The following is a 17,786-nucleotide window of genomic DNA, read 5'->3' as shown; positions in this document are numbered from 1 at the left end:
TATTATTTATTTATTCGACAGAGATAGAGACAGCCAGTGAGAGAGGGAACACAAGCAGGGGGAGTGGGAGAGGAAGAAGCAGGCTCATAGAGGAAGAGCCTGATGTGGAGCTCGATCCCATAATGCCAGGATCACGCCCTGAGCCGAAGGCAGACGCTTAATTGCTGTGCCACCCAGGCGCCCCCACACACAATTTCTTCTATTTAGTTTAGGCGACTTTTTTTTTTTTTTTTTGGTTTGTGTAGCCTTATATAAATCTAACCTATTGCACCAAATTAGCATTTAAGGTGTGTAAGCACGGAATGTATCTTCCAGTCTTTGGAAGAATTATCCTAATAAAGGGGCACCTGGGTGGCTCAGTTAAGTGTCTGCCTTTAGCTCAGGTCATGATCCCAGGATCCCAGGATCCTAAGATCACACCCCACATCAGGCTCCCTGCTCAGTGGGGAGCTTGCTTCTCCCTCTCCCCCTACTTGTGGTCTCTCTCTTTGTTAAATAAATAAATTAAAAAAAAAAGAATTATTCCAATAACTTGCATTTACGTTTTTGCTCTATTTCCTACGTGTCAATGAACCTATAGTCAAATTTACTCTTCACTTATTTCTGATTTCTTCTTGGTTCTGGAAATTGTGTACCATCTTTATTTCTTTGCTGAATAAATGCATAGTCCAACATTTGTATGGCCTTGAGTAATCCAGAATACTTAAATTTGTTTCTATGTTGCTGAAATTACAAAGAACCTGAGCCTGAAGAACATGATACATAATATAATCTAATATTAATCGTTCTTTATTTAGATGAGCTATATAGTTAAGGGAACAGGCATCTAGGTATTATGATAAAAGCAAGTAACTATTGGATGCCTTGGTGCAACAGTTGGTTAAACACCCAGCTCTTAATTTGGACCCAGGTTGTGATTTCAGGGGGTCCTGGGATCAAACCCTGTGTCAGGCTCTGCTCTAAGTGTGCACCTGAGTGGCTCAGTCAGTTAAGTGTCCGCCTTTGGCTCAGGCCATGATCACAGGGTCCTGGGATGGAGTCCCACATCGGGCTTCCTGCTCAGCAGGGAGTCTGGTTCTCCCTCTGCCCTTCACCCAAGTTGTGCTCTCTCTCAAATAAATAAAATCTTTAAAAAAAATAAAGTTTCTCTCTCTTTCTCCTTCTGCCCCTCGCCTGAATGCTCTCTCTCTCTCTAAAATAACAATAAAATAAATAAATAAGGCATGTAACTATGAGTGAGAAGATGGACTCTTTCTACATAGTATAAAATGAAACAGTTCAAGTTTTACTTGTATCATTTACTAACAAATTAAATTTGAATAAGCCAGTCCTACCTCATTTTCCTCATCTCAAAAAGTTGTAGAGGAGGGGCAAGAACCTCAACTTAAAAAGGAAGAAGTAGAAACTTAAAAACATTTTTTTCCTTTCCAGATCTACCTTGATAACTTAATTTGGCTTGAAATTGCTTTTTTAATCAGGCAAAGATGTTAGCAAATTTTGAAATGGTATTGAAGCAGAAGTTTTAACTTAAAAAATCATGAGAAGTCTGGCCCCTTGCTACATGATTTAGAGAAGATATATGTAATTTGATTTTTACTAAATTAATGAAAGATAAATAAAAAGCCAAACTAAACTTTAAAACTTTATAGTTAATTCTAAATTGCTTGTATTTTGCAAAATAAAAGAAAATTGGCATAGGCTGTATTCTTTCTGAGACCAACCTTACGGAGAACAAATTAAGAAATATGTAACAGATGATGTCTTTGATTTTTAGTCTTTTTTGAGGTTTGAATAGATACACAAAAGTGTGCCTATACTAACTGTACAGTTTGGTGAATTTTCATAAACAGAATACACCTGTATAGCTAACACCCTGATTAAGAAACACAACCTTACTAGAAGCCCAGCTTCCCCCTTCATGAACTTCTTGTAGTCACTAACCACCACACACAATGCAAGTGTGACCACTCTCTTGACTTCTAAAAACATACTTTAGTTTCACGTATTTTCTACTCTATGGAAATGAAAATACACACTTGTTTTATTGTGTGATTCTGCCCACATTTACTTTTCATTCACCTAGTGATTGACATTGGTATTGGTTCAGTGATGGTGGATCCAAATAATGCTAAAGTGGCCACTTTGAAATCTGTCTTTTGGGGAATATAAATACGTGTCCTCTTGGGTATATACTTAGAAGTAGAATTGTTGGCATAGAGAGGATGTGTGTACTCAGCTCTCCTAGATACTGTTATGTGATCTTTTTTCAAACTAATTTTATCACACTTGGCTCCCATCAGAAGCACATGAAAATTCTTGTTCCTTCACATCCTTGCCAACACTTAGTATTACCAGATTTTTAAAAATTTTAGCGTTTCTAATGTGTGTCGTAGTACTACTACAACATGTTCTTAATTTGAATTTCTCTGACAACTAATGTTGTCAGGTATCTTCTTTTATGTCTTATTTATTCCTTTCTCCAATGAGTTTATTCAAATCTTTTCCCCATTTTCCCTTCAGTTGTGTCACATTCACATTATGCAATTCCCAAGATCTTTGTGAAATACAGTTTTTTTTGGTGCAGAAATACATATATAAAGAATAGGAGAATCAGAATTTGGAGGATGCCAGAGGGTCTCTAGTCAGTGCTGCTTCTCTAGTCTTCCCTAGAACAAAAGAAATGTCACTAAGTATCCAAGCACAGTTTCATGAGGATATCACAAAAGCCACACCTGGAATTTTTCACTAGCAAGCATGCCATTGATTATAATTTTTGTCATGTTGCTATGAACATTATCTAACAATAAATCAGATTTCAGGATATGTTTGTTTTTACATAATATTTTTATCTCTGTGCATCCACTTACCTTTTTGTATCATGGCTCTGTGTTGGCTTTTCTACCACAGGTAGAAGTTTCACCATTGCAGACTGTGTGTGTGTGTGTGTGTGTGTGTGTGTGTGTGTGTTTTATAATGAATTGTAGTAGTTTCTTGTATATTTTGGATATGAGGTTTTTTTGGATATCTGAATGTAAATATCTTCTCCAATTCTCTGAGAGGCTTCTTCATATTCTTAAATTTTTTTTAACAGAAATTTAAAATTTTTAGCATAATTTAATTATCAACTCTCCCCTGGATGATTAGCTCTCTTCTCCTTAGTCTATTCCAAACTAACATAGTTGGTTTTCTCTATTGTCTTCTATAAGGTCTATTGTTTTATAAGATAATTGCCATGGAGCTCAGCAATCTCTCAGAAATTAAATTTTGTGTGTAGTGTGACGTAAGAGTCAAGATATGTTTTGTTTCCGGTATGCTTATACAAATGCCCCAACACATTTTAGTAAAAAGGTTGTCTTTGCCTTAACACACTGTACTGTCACTTTCTTATAAGTCAAATGACCATTTATATGAGGCTTTTTCTAGACTCATTCTTTTGTTGAATAGAGCAAATGCCATATTGTTTTAATTATCTGGTAGACTTTGTTTTGTTTTTCCCCTTTTCAAGATTGCCTTGTCTATTCTTGGTTCTGTCCATTTCTATATAAATTTTAAAATCATCTAGTCAATTTCAGCAAAAAAAAAAAAGAAAATACAGACTTTTATTTGGATGGCATTATACATACACAAATATAAATACATTGTGTCCTGTTTATAATGAAAAACGAAAGCCATGTATGGAATCCCATTATTATTTCAAATTCAATTCTCCTAAAAGTAAATAACTCCCGCATAGTAGGTATAAAAGAGAACAGAGCAATGAGCTGAACATTTAATAAAATCAGATTTGGTAAAGATGGCTGAGGGTTGTCACTTGAGAAGCACAAAAATATAGGAAGAATTTAAGTGTGGAGGGTTAGTGGAAAAAGATTGTTGCTTATAATTCAAATTTTACCTTCGATTTTCCATTCAAATAAAATTGGAAGTTTTTCAACATCAAAAAATACACAATATAAACAAGGATCAAAGCACTTAAGGTGAATTCCAAATGTTGGAGAGACTTATGAAGTAATGTTAATAAATATTTTCAACTGAGATAAAAAATGTGTATGACTCTTCCCTGAGTCCTCAACTGACTAAGAAATAAACCCAAAATGTCTGGAAGTTGACAAATTGGAATGAAATAATAAGAATCTAGTTTAAAAAAGATATTATGACCTCTTCACATTTTTTAAACCTACAAATTGTGTGTTCATTTAAATAGTACATTTAAGCATTGAAATGATTAGTGTCACATATTATCTGTAAAATTTTCTGGAAATGCCAATTTAATACAAAGAAGCCTGGAAATCTAAGAGAAATTTTAGTAAGATCCTAAAAAAAATGATAAAGTATCACTCTTACGTATTTCAATATTATATTAGCTTAAAATTGTCTCACATTATATTGTATTATTGACTATCATTTGAAGAGGTATTGTAATTTACCAATTGTCTATGATGGATCTATTTCAATATATAGATTAAATGTATTTTTTTCCTTTACAAATGCTCAAAAAAATCGCTCAATAATGACACATTAGGCTAAAAGTTGGCAATCAGATATAGAATTAACTGGAGTAGATTTGTTCCCCAGGAATGTTTAATAAATTATATTTTCTTTAATTTCTGTTCATACCCAGTGATCATATTGCACTGATCTTGGGTGAAAAGCCATTAGAAAAATGGGGAAATATCTAATATATTAACTTTCCCAGGTTATGATTATATATCATTGAGAAGAGCTAGTACAAGCTTCCAGCGAAATTATCCTTCATGTAACTTTGACAGTGGTTCCTTCAGAAATGGGAAAATGTGAAATAAATTGGGAACAGGTTTCAGGAATTCACAGAAAAGGATAAAGGAATTTGACTTTGGGAAGGAAGCAACAGTAACTATATTGTTTTGAATCATGTGAGCTCCCCTCTTCTTCTTGGTCCTTAATCTTAGATGTCTTCCCCCCCACACAATATCTTATTGTATTCAAAGTACAAAGAGAACTGTTGTAAGCATTCACTTTTATTCCTCCATCTCACTCGTCAGCCATGTGTGCTTAATATTCTCCATTTGGTAGGCAGCTCAGAAGTGATTCTGGACAGAAAGAGAAGAGGAAAACCTCCACTTTCAGAAAGTCTTTGAATCGTATCCAGTTGTTCCTAGTGCCCTATGCCTGGGTCCTGATCTCAAATAGCCTGCTAAAAACACTGGAGACACCGATAGATGAAAGCCTCAGCAGCTTGGCAGCCCCTTGCTTGCTCCCTTTATCTCAAAGAATTCTGCCCACTTCTATGTTGCTGAATTCATGTTTTGCTCCCTCCCTTCCTCTGCACCTCAAATCTCCATCGGCCCTGTCCTGATGCCTGCCAAAACCCAGAACGACAAAACCTGTACATTGTTTTAGTAAGGCGTATGCACTGAAATTTTGGGCTGGTTTGCTATGAAAAAGACTTTAGGGAGTTTGGATCTGTCTAAACAGAGTGATTCAGTTAAGACTGGATTGACTAGGGACCCCTGGGTGGCTCAGTAGTTTGAGCAGCTGATTCTTGGTTTTGAATTGGTTTTGGCTCAGGTCTTGATCTCAGGGGTAGTGGAATCAAGACACACAATGGCCTCTGCACTCAGCAGGGGGTCTTGTTGAGGATTCTCTCCCTCTGTCCCTCCCCTGCTCATGTTCTCTCTCTCTCAAATAATATAAATCTTAAAAAAAAATAAGACTGGATTGACTGTATATTAAGCTTTTTTTCCCCTAAATTAAATCCAGACAAACTTCCTAATTCTGTGGTACAGTTTTTGTTTTATATTGTTTTTCAGTTTATATAGTGCTAAATAATGACAATACAGTCGTCTTATAACTATAGTTTTAGTGTACCTGTTGTTCTAGAGTACCTATTTGTATGTAACATTATATCACAGAATCATCTAAAAGTATCTTAAAAAAATGAACATCGAGAGATGGCCAATTCAAACAAAAAGAGATTATTTGGCCAAAACTATTTGGAGTTATAAATCATACCAGAGACTCTTTTGGGGGTGTTTACAATGCATATTATTACATTAAGTTCCTGCAGTTTAAAAAATATCTATTAACTTATTAATATATATTAATAAGCCATTATCTCTTATTCTTATTTGAAAGACTTTGGAAAGGAATCACACTATTGCCCTCTTTTTGTAGGGATGCATAATAGTTAATATACCAGTCTACATAATACACTTCAGAGCAATCATCACTATATCTATATTTATTTTTATCACTCATTCCAAAAATAGGTAGAAATGGGCTCTGAGAACTAGGTTTCAAGAACTTCGCCTGCTTATCTTATTTATATTGCCTCATCCTCAAATTCCAACTGAGTGACTATGGATTTTGTTGAATTCCATTGTTCGAAAATCGTAGAAAGAGCCTGTGTTTTGGACCTAAATAAAGACAGCTCTATTTCTTGATTTCTCTACTTACTATCTTTGTAGCCTTGGGCAACTTCATTAAACTTTCTGGGTCTCAGATTTCTCATCTGGAAAACAACATTAATAGAGTTACCTTTTCGTCCTGCAGAGAATTAAATGAGGTAAGCTACGTTAAGCAGACAGCACAGTTCCTGGATATAGTATCCCATAAATGTTAGCGGTTGCTGAGAACTGTTTCTGGATATTTTCTGAAAGTCATTGCTCTGTATTCATTTCAAATTATTTCTTAGCACATCCTAGAGTTTAGAGTCATGGATCCAGACTTGTTTTATACGAGAGAAAATGAACATTTTAAAAATTATTTTGTGTGAAGCTGATTTTACCTAAATGCCTAGTAAAAATTCAGTTGTTTAACGATTAAAAAAAAACCTCCTATTTTAGATAATGTTAGTGAATATAATTTTTGTAGATAAAAGCATATCAACATACCTTTTATCTAGATATGAGTCAAAAGACCAAGAAACACTTGGGAGAAACATCACTTAAACTTGCAGTTTATTTACTTATACGATTTAGTTATTTTGGGTTATGTGTGAAAAATTATTGTTTTAAAATTGCGATTATTCTTTTATTAATTTTGAATATATTTGATCTTGCATTTGGTACAGTATTCTGTTTTCCTTCACATTCATCTAGTCCTATTTGACTAAAACTATGTAACATATTAGAAACAAGAGAAGCTGTCCCTCTCAGTTTTCTCTGCACTGGGAGCAGCTCTCCTGCTACAGTCCCTCATCCCCTAAAAATGTAGGGCTGTGCACAGTTCATCTCCTCCCCCTTCTTGGGCAGGAGCACCTCTCAGGTGAGCCGATCGTTGTCTGCCGTGGTGCTAAAAACACTGGAGACACCGATAGATGAAAGCCTCAGCAGCTTGGCAGCCCTATGTCCCCTGACCTCATTTATTTTAGACACAACTTCCAAACCAGTGCCATTTCAAGGGACATCCACACGGTGGCCAAGTTCGCTGTGGCTGGGGCTGTCACGGTAGGGGTGGCTGGCTCTGGGGCTAGAACTGGGGAGTTTGGGAGCCTCATCATTGGTTATGTCAGGAACCAGTCTCTGAAGCAACAACTCTTCTATGCCATTCTGGGCTTTGCTCTCTGGGAGGCCATGAGGCTCTTTTACCTGTTGGTGGCCTCCACATCCTCTTCTCCCTGGGAAGGACCTTCTCAGCCTCCCACAGGTCTTTCTCCAGTGTCTCATGTGCCCTGTATGTTCCTTTTTTTATACCTCCCCAGGCAGCCTGGGGAAAGCAGTTGGCTCAGGGTCTGTCAGAGGAAAGACAAATAAATACTGTATTAGTAAGGAAAAAAAAAGAAAAGAAATAAAACAAGAGAATCCTTTTCATGTATTTTGAGATAAACAGTGAATACCAAAACTTAGAGAAAACCGAGAGAAGTTTGAGTTTAAAAAAACGGAAATCCCTATTTAGAACATAAAATATACAAACAGGCATATGTGGGTATATTGATTCCAAACAGGCCCTTTCAAGACTGTCGTGTACTGGAGTGTGTTGCTCAGGTCCTCCCTCCGAACCCAGGCATCATCTGACAACTCACAGCCCAGTCCCCCACCAGAATTTCCTTGCATCCAAAGGAAGATACTTCATCCACAGTGACATGCCCTCTCCAGGGCAGCCAGCATCTCAGGACTGTTCATAATGGCATCTCAAAAGGCCTGTTTCGCGCCCCCCCCCACCCCCGGGTGTCAAAAAAAAAAAAAAAACAAAAAAACCCAACTCTGAGAGGCACTGCAGCTCTGGGGTCTCTGAATGAGTGATTGAAGCTCTGTTACTGCTGTCTAGGCCTGCCCCCCGGCCTCACATGGGCATTTTCTCCTCCAAAGATCCCCCATTAAACCTCCTGGTTGCACAGTTGATTTTCAGCCTGTTTCCCTCGGGAAATCAACCAACAGAAATCCTGAAGAAGTTGTGACAAATGAGTTAGTTACAACTCAAAAAAAATTTACTATCTTCCTCCAAACCCCTTGTACTCCAAAATCTCTGTTAAAAAAAAAAAGTGAATTATGAGGTAGAAAAATCTATACCAATCAGGATAGAGAGTCTAGGGTGGAAATAATTGAGAATAACCATATAATCAATTTCTTATGGGAAAATGTATCTGAAAGCTCTAATATCCCTCACAATTTTTAAATGTCAGTAAGTGCAGTCAATTAAATCCTTTGATATTTATTCAGGTGAAAATGATATACCAAGGTATCCCATTCCCTGTTATCTGTCCAATCCCAGGAAATCACACCCAAAATCATTCTTTGCAATATGTTCTTCAGCACAGCGAACAACGTAGTCCAAATGTTTTCATTAGTTTATTGGCAGGAGGTGGTATGGATCAACAATCTATCTAAAAATCAATACCAATGATTCGTAAGTACTGATTAAATTGAAAGCCCTTGTTAAGTATCGATTAGATTGAAAGCAATACTCTTGATAATGAAAAGTACGGGTAGGCTTCAATAGGGAAGAGAGAATTGCATTTGGTTCCTGGGCAGCCAGCTAGAAGAAAACACAGAGAATGACAAGGATAATAAAGGGATGTTCCACTGCCTATCAGTCAGATAGATTCTATTTCTCGAAGAGGTTTAAGCCTGCATGTTTACCTGAAGAAAAAATAAATAAATAAACCCCGTAATTTAAACAAAGAGAAAAACAGGCCCAGTGGAGTATGGACTTAGCGCCAAGCCTTTAACATGGAAACAAAATCTTGGAGATCAAGATTTGGATTCAGCTCTTAACTCATGGCTAAACTTAGAAAAACTAGCACAAAATTTTCCTCTGAGGATGTGATCTAATAATTGCAGCCTTTTAGGCTCAGCCTCTTCTATGATCTGAAAACAACTTCAGATTCTATATTTGGAAACATATTACTATTGTCTACAAACTGATAAGAATTCTAAAAAGAGCAAGGTGAAAATTATAGGAAACTACGTGCTTGTATTCTAAGGAGAATAAAGAGTATTCTTATTCTTATAAAAAAGCTTACTTGAGTTGTTAGAGCCTGTGGTCCCAGGAGAGCTAAAACTGTTAAATTCCCAACTGCTCCATCTATTTGCTCTATGATCTTGTGAGAATCTCTAAGCAGATCAGAAAATCAACTTTCTTCAAGGAGATTCATAAAGTATCCATCTCATATGAACTTGCAGGAATGAAGTAAAATTTCATATGAAAGTATGGAGTACAGAGTTTGCATGTTAGATTAACAGCTCACCAACTGTTATTTATTTATTTGAGCCACTTTCAGTAATTGAAATTTATTATTAATCTTATGTTAATAGTTAAGTTTAACACTTTTCCAATAATTCTAACTTATTTTAACCAAAATCAATCATTGGAAGTTAAGACTATGTTTTAAATATATTCATATAAAGCATAAATGAAATTTTCAATAAATAATCATACATACGGAAAAATTACAAATAAGTAGCATTTTTAAAATCTTTTTTTTTCTTTTCAAGGTTCTGTAAATCTTATTGCGATAATGAATTTTATAAGTTTGCAAGTCTTTCTCATATAATCTGAGTATTGTGTAACACTAGGTAGATTTAACTACTCTGATATTCTCTATTACTGATTTTCAACTGCCATATTATTATTTTGGCCTTTCAAATCTTTTTAAAACCTCTTATATAAAAGACAAATGGGTTTTGATTTAAGAGCAAATATTCAAGTTCTCATCTTAAAAAAAAAAAGCCTGTTTGTTTTCTCTTCTAAAGCATAATAAATAGATATCACTATCTCAATTTGAAAGAAAAATAAGATAGAACTAAATGAATATTTTTAAAAAGCTAAGAAAACTAATTGATATACTAAAGTATTTCAAGAAATCAGAAACAAAAGGAAAAAAATCAAAGATCATGAACATGGAAGTTATAAACTATTAAAAAGGAGGAGTAAAAAATCAAAGTAGAAAACAAATATAAAATTGAGAAATCCAGAAATTATAAAGTTGAGTCTTTGTAAAGCTTGATAAAATTATATTTTATAAGACTGATCAAAAAGAAAACAAAAACTGAAGAGATCAGAAATATCAGCAATAAATTGAAAATAAAATTTAAAATAATAATTAAACTAAAATTAAAATGCTACTAATAAAAAGGTATGAAAACATCACATAAATAAAATTAAACCTATGTAAGATCTTTAAAAACAGAACAAAAAACTCTACAAAACATGTTTGGGAGAAATTAAAGTCTATTCAATTAAGATTATGCTATATTCATGGATTTAGACAGAGCATTGTAAAGAAATCAATTTTTGGCACATTGGTCTATAGATTTAATGTAATTCAAGACAAATTCCCAGTAGATTGTTTTATGAAAATTAACACACTTTTTATAAAATATACATGAAAATGCAAATGATCATTAATAACCAAGACAACTGGAGGTGCTGGAGGGCTTGTAATACCAGATATTTAACTTCCATAAAATTCTAGTGTGAGTGAACATGTAGAAATTGACCTGTGGAACAGAATACAAAGTAGAGGCACACCCACACATATACAGCCAGCTGATTGTGTCTTGAATAAAATTAACTAAGGAAAAGGAAAACTAACAAATCAGACTTTAATAAAATTAATAAATTCTGTTTCTCAAAACACACTAGTACGAGTTTGAAAAGAAAAGACATAGGGAGAAGGTTATATGTAAACATGTGTAGTGTACATGTATGAAAGAATGACAAATATTGAGAATACAAAAAGAAGTATTTCACATTAACAATATCAAGATAGGCAACCCAATAAAAAATAGGCTAATGATTCAGTTAGGTATTTCAGGTAAAGGCCATCCAGTGATCCACAAACATGAAAAGACGTCCCACCTTAGTCATCATTAGGAAAATGAAAATCAAAACAACAATGAATTACTACTCCACATTTGCTAGAATGGCTTAAACATAACAAGATACTTCCCTTTCCAAGCATTGGTCCAAGGATATAGAACTCTCATATATTGATGGTGGGAGTGTTACTTTGGACACTCACTGTAGAAAATTGTTTGACAATATTGCTGAAGCTAAGTATACATATATATTTTGTAAAGCAGCAATTTTATATCTATGTATATGCCTAACAAGATGAATACATATGCTCATCAAAATACCTGAAAAAACAATCTTTATATCAACATTACTTATAATAGATAAAATGTCCATCACTATTAGCTATATATAGACTGACATATTCATATTATAGAGAGCTTTATGTCAATGAAAATGAATGAGCTAGCATTATGTACAACAAGATTGATAAATTTCACTAACATAATGTTAAGCAAAAAAGCTAGATCAAAATGTCCATGTGGTATAATTTCATTTATATGCATTTCAGATGTAGTCAGTGGTGATGGACATTCAAAGAGGGTAATCTTTCATGGTGGAAGCAGTAACTGTGAAGCACAGTTAATCATGTTAAGTTATTCATGAGTAATGGGATGTACAACTGTCAGGAATGGAACATATTACATTTCTTCTCTTAGTTCCTAATACACTTTTAAAATAGTTTCTAAACTACAAGATTGCCTTTGCCTTTAGCAGCAAATGATGAAGAACACTTAACAAGTAGATTCTAAAAGAAATATGAACCAATATGCTAGCCCCATTGATCCAAAGCTAACCCGTTTTAAAGATCTATTGCATCTCTTGGGGCGCCTGGGTGGCGCAGTCGTTAAGCGTCTGCCTTCGGCTCAGGGCGTGATCCCGGTGTTCTGGGATCGAGCCCCACATCAGGCTCCTCCGCTATGAGCCTGCTTCTTCCTCTCCCACTCCCCTTGCTTGTGTTCCCCCTCTCCCTGGCTGTCTCTATCTCTGTCAAAAAATAAATAAAATCTTTATATAAAAATAAAGATCTATTGCATCTCTTGAATCAGAATCGAAACGTATGTGTTCAGAATAATGCGAGTCAGACTCACTGAAATTCTCTTTGCTTTATTCCTCTATAAATCAAATAACAATACCTTGAAAAGGCGATGGTAGCATCCAAATTAAATGACCTCTGGATGTCAGACTGTGGACCCGCTTATAATCTTCCCCAGTCTCAAATAGCAAAATAAGGAGGAAAGATATTTTTAATCATTTTATTGATCACCAATGTTGAAACATACGGTGATTTGTTTTTCTAAATCTGACCTCAGGACAAAATTGCCAAGCTTCCAGCTGTGCTCATTCTCTGCCACAATCTAAATCGTACACTCATGCATGTTACACCCCCCCCCCCTGCTTATTGTGTGTTTCACAGTGTGTAATTTTGCTAAAACAAGCCCGTTAATTATACGTTGCCAAAACTGTCACCTACTGTTAAATGATTCCTGTGCTGCAGACAGAGAAACTGTAGGTCCTATAAGGTTCTGAAGTTTCCATTACGTGCACAGACCCCAGGAGCAGCTGTTAACAAATCTGTTGGTGGTTTTGTATAAAGAGCCAGGCTGTGCTCCTGCTGTACTTTTGGTCGGAGAGCGCAATTTGCATTTTGACAGGTTTAGTGGGCAAGAGAAAAGACAGCGCATGTAAATAACAGCTCAACGTGAAACATTTGGACCAACAGATGACTAATATTGAAAGTTTCGTTAAATAATAATCAGTGATCAGAGGAATTTATCTTGGGGGAAAGGTAATATGAAAGCTATCTATTTTGATTTTGCATTATTCTTAAGTATTTTTAAAAGATGTATAGTTTAATATTATATTAAATTGTTTTTATTTTATTATACTATTTATTTGAGAGAGAAAGATAGTGAGAACACAGCAGGCTCCTTGCTGAGCAGGGGCTCCATCCTAGGATCCTGGGATCCTGACCTGAGCCGAAGGCATATGCTTAACCAACTGCCCCTCTATTAGACTGTTCAACATCATTTGAAATTGATCAAAATCAAGTAGAACAGGACAAATTTGGGTAGTGATGTTAATCAATTTTGTCTTTAAGACTTTTTAAAAAAAATTGAATTTGCTGTTCTTTTATTGTACTTTAAAATCTTTATCTAGGGGGGCTTGGGTGGCGCAGTCAGTTAAGAGTCTGACTCTTGGTTTTCCCTCAGGTCATGATCTCCGGGTGGTGAGATCGAGCCCTGCATTAGGCTCCACACTTGCTGGAGTCTGCTTGAGATTCTCTCTCCCTCCCCTTCCTGCTGGTACTCTCTATCTCTCCCTCTCTAAAATAAATAAATAAATCTAAAAAAAAAAAAAAAACCTTTATCTATGTTGGACCTATTTATGCCAAATTATAATAAACCATATATGATTACAGATTATATAATGTTCCTGGTGACCAAAATATCTGTACTTGCATTGTACTCTCCACTCCATTTTTTTTTTAAACAGACATTTAAACATAGTTATTTAGAGTAGAGCATGAGCGTTGCTGGATTTAAATGTTAAATCTAAATTAACTATTATGTTGCCAAATTATTTTCCTATAAGTCTTTCCTGAGTGATAGAGATAATAACTTCAAAATTTTTACATCAACCATAGATCTCAACATAAAATAATTCATGTTTATAAAACGTTAATAAAAAAGAAAGACTTTTTAACTGTGGTAGAGGTTGATTGTATTTATCAATGTTTATTTCTTCTCTGGTGGCTAGAATACTTAAAAACATTTGTTTCTTGGGGCTCCTGGGAGGCTCAGTCTGTAAGTGTCAGCCTTCGGCTCAGGTCATGATCCCTGCGTTGGTCTCTCTGCTCAGTGGGAAGTCTGCTTCTCTCTCTGCCCCTCACCCTGCTCGTGTGTTCCCTCTCTCTCTCACAAATACATAAATAAAATTGAAAAGAAAAAAAAAAAAACCCAACACATTCTTTTCCCAGCCTCTTTGCTTCTGAGGGGCCACGAGACAAAATTTTGACTGGAATGTATGTGGCAGAATTGTTTATCGCTCCCAGAACTGACCAAAAAGCAATATTCAACACACTTTTTCTCTCTCCTCTCCCAGACCCTAGAAAATGGCAGACACAATATGAGATGGGGTATACTTGAGTCAGAGCATGGAAAGGAGTTGTCCTCAGTGCTGCCTAACAGGGATCAAGTGTACTGGACTTGACAGAAATGAGAACTAAAATTTTATTGTGTTAGCCCCAGAAATTTAGGGAGCCATTTGTTCTTGTAGTTTCTCTACCCTGACTAATATTATTATTATGCTGATATTTAATCATGGTATACATGCTTCCCTAAAAAAAAAAAAAAGACCTGTACTAACTTCCTTAACTTAACAAAGTTCTTTTTGTTGTTGCCGTTGTTTGTTGTTTTTTACAATTAAGCTAGACAATTTAAAGGCTATTATAGTAGAGACTCTAGATGAGAAACTTAAAATACAAGGACTGAAATATAGGACATTAGCAACCAACAAAAAGTGCATAATTAAGACTCTGAACTGCTGTCTTTTCTATTATGTAACATAAAATATGCAGATGTTTTTAAGAAATAATTCTATTCTTTTCACAAGTTTGTAGAGCACCTATGCCATGCTTTAATTGTTAGCTACATAGAAACACAGAAATCTTTCCTTTAAAAATGGCTTATAAATAGCTATACTAAAACATGCATGCAGTTATCAATTAATAGTATAATAACTCTGTTATTCTGAGGTATATAGTATTTTTCAGACTAAAACTCAATCCTAATTCCTCAGTTATATTATATTATAATCAATTTTTATGGACTACAATAGATTAATACAGCTAAACATTTATTTAACAAAAAGGATTAAAAAAGTAACATTGTATATATATAATGCTTTATATAGATACACACACATATATCTATCATCATATGATATAATGATTCCTTGGAAAACAAACTACCAATCATTTGCAAAACTAGAAAAAAAGTAGTTTTCTGAGATAAAACTTTTAAAAAACAATACTTCTAAGACAAGCATACTATAATGTTTTTCTCAAACATAGATCTACAATGAATAGAGAATACATCCTGAAAACAAATGGACCATGGTTTATTTTAATCACTCACTCTATGACTGACACATTTCTCATTTTTACATTTTCCCTTGAAGGAGTGTCACGCCATAGGCCCTGAAATGTCCAATACACCTGCCTTGTGACATATTCCATTTCCCCATGCTCTCCACCTAACTTCTTTGTTGTCTTTCCCCACTCTGTCCCACTAACTTTCTAATATCCCAATGCTCAACACATTTTTTGTGCCTCCAATTTGGTGCTTTTACCTACCAATCACTATTCCATTCAAGGCAGTAGAATGACTGAGTACTAGAGTGAGTGGAGTTTTTTGGAAATGATATTTCCAGATTTATTGGTGAACTTGAAGCTTAGAATGCCTTATCGACACAGCGGCTTTGAGCAGTATAAAGATAGTCCCCAATTTATGATGGTTCAATTGACTATTTTTCAACATTATGATTGTGCAAAAGTGATATGCATTCAGTAGACACTGTACTTTGAGTTTTGTTGCATCTTTTCCCATACTGGAGGCATACAGGCGATCCTCTCTGGTGACACTGGGCAGTCGGGGAGAGGTGTAGCTCCCAGTCAGCTATGTGATCACGGGGGTGAACGACCGATACGCTTGCAACCACTCTGTGTCTCACTTTCAGTACAGTATTCATACATCACATGAAATATTCAACACTTTATTATAAAATAGTCTTTGTGTTAGATGATTTTCCTAACTGTAGGCTAATGTTAAGTGTTCTGAGTACGGTTAAGTTAGGTGGTCTAAGCTATGATGCTTGGTAGGCTGTGAAATATATTTTTTACCTACAATATTTTCAGTTTACAATGCATTTACCCTGACATAACTCCATCATAAGATAGAAGGATTTGTACAAAAGATCTTAATAAACTTTGTCTCTGGATAAGGTTGAATTATAATGTTGTTTGGGAAGTGCCCAATCAATTCAGAGATTTCTGAACAACTGTTGAAAATACAACTAGTTAGGCCACTGGTATCAAGCAGTCCAAGTATCAGGACAGAGAACAACTGCATTTAGATAGGGTTTAGTCCAGACAGTTGAAGATCAACATGGAATAAACCCATGTGAAGTGGATGTATTTCCGATGAGAAGTTCATTTTTATTCACCAAGCAAATTTTTGATCGACCAGGTAAATTGAACAAAGAGGAAAAATACCAAACAGCCAAGCCTGAAATTATCCTTATATATACCAATACAGAAATATTTCTTAAAAACTTTACTAGATATGAAGAATCACTTTTTACCTTTCTTTCCTTTTACTGCCAGACTTCTTGAAAGTTCTATAGAATGTCCTGCTTCTATATCTTCAACTGCAATTCACTACTTCCTCAACTCTTTACATCTGGTTCCTTTCTTCATCACTTTAGTAAGATTCCAGTCCTAAGGATCATGGAGAGACTTCAAGTTTGCTACATCCATAAATTGTTCTGAGTCCTCACCTCTGGCATCATTTACTCGCATTTGTATTAATGAAATTCTCTCCTTTCTTAGATTCAGTGATATCATTTTTTTTTTCTGGTTTTGCTTTTTCGTGATACATTTGTGCCTTCCTTAGTTTTTAAATCGTGTTTTCATTTGCTGAACCAGGTTATATTTCAATTTACTTCTAATCTTCATGTTCTTACTGCTATGGACTTATCTCCAGAATACTTGTTCTCAGGTGATGATGCTTCAGACTTACTGGGCTTCTTTTGCTTGCTTGTCTGTGACATCTGTGTGAGCCATCCTCTCTATGGACACTTCTGTACTTTCCTCTTAAAATATGCTCAGCAAGATGGCCTTAAAACTTCCCTCAGCTTGACCAAACTTTAAACAGGCTAATTCCTGCCTCTAAGCCCTGACCTCTCTATCACAGAGATCTTTATAGAACCTTATCAACCTAACCACAGAGGTCTATTGCTTCCTTTTTCTTAGAGCACTTACTTAAAAAAAATTGTAACTGCAAATTCTTTCTTTGTCCCTTTGAGGTGTACATCTTTTATAAAACTTCTTACCTGTTTTACATCCCAGGACTCTTTCTCAAGGACCTGAGAGCCATCCCTTCAAAATATAATCATTAAGGAAGATAGCATCTCTATCTCCAATCTCTGTGTGTGGGTAAGAGCCTAACTTCAGTGAGTGCCTTGCTCCAAGTTGTAATATTACCTGCTTTTATAAAGATATAAGAAAGTTTACTTTTCCTTTGGGTAAGGTCAATTAGCAATACAAATGGACTATAATCTCCCACTCCAGCTATATGGAAATGACCACCTGACTGATGGTCACCTTCAAATCATAGCAACCCTGATAGAAGAAAACTACGGTGGGAGGAGGTTAGTAGAATAAACACCCTGATCATATTTGCCTCTCTCCCACTATTGGCCTACCAACCTACCTGAAAGTCAAAATGTTG

General features: G+C 35.3%; 1 pseudogene; it reads left to right on the top strand.

The window, feature by feature from the left end:
* Window positions 1–7,185: 7,185 nt before the first annotated feature.
* Window positions 7,186–17,786, top strand: part of LOC117795920 — a 46,894-nt pseudogene continuing 36,293 nt past the window's right edge.

The sequence above is a fragment of the Ailuropoda melanoleuca genome, chromosome 2, assembly GCF_002007445.2.
Source record: "Ailuropoda melanoleuca isolate Jingjing chromosome 2, ASM200744v2, whole genome shotgun sequence".
Classification (NCBI taxonomy): Eukaryota; Metazoa; Chordata; class Mammalia; order Carnivora; family Ursidae; genus Ailuropoda; species Ailuropoda melanoleuca.
The sequence above is the reverse complement of the archived record's forward strand: the minus strand, read 5'-3'. Positions and strand labels throughout refer to the sequence as shown.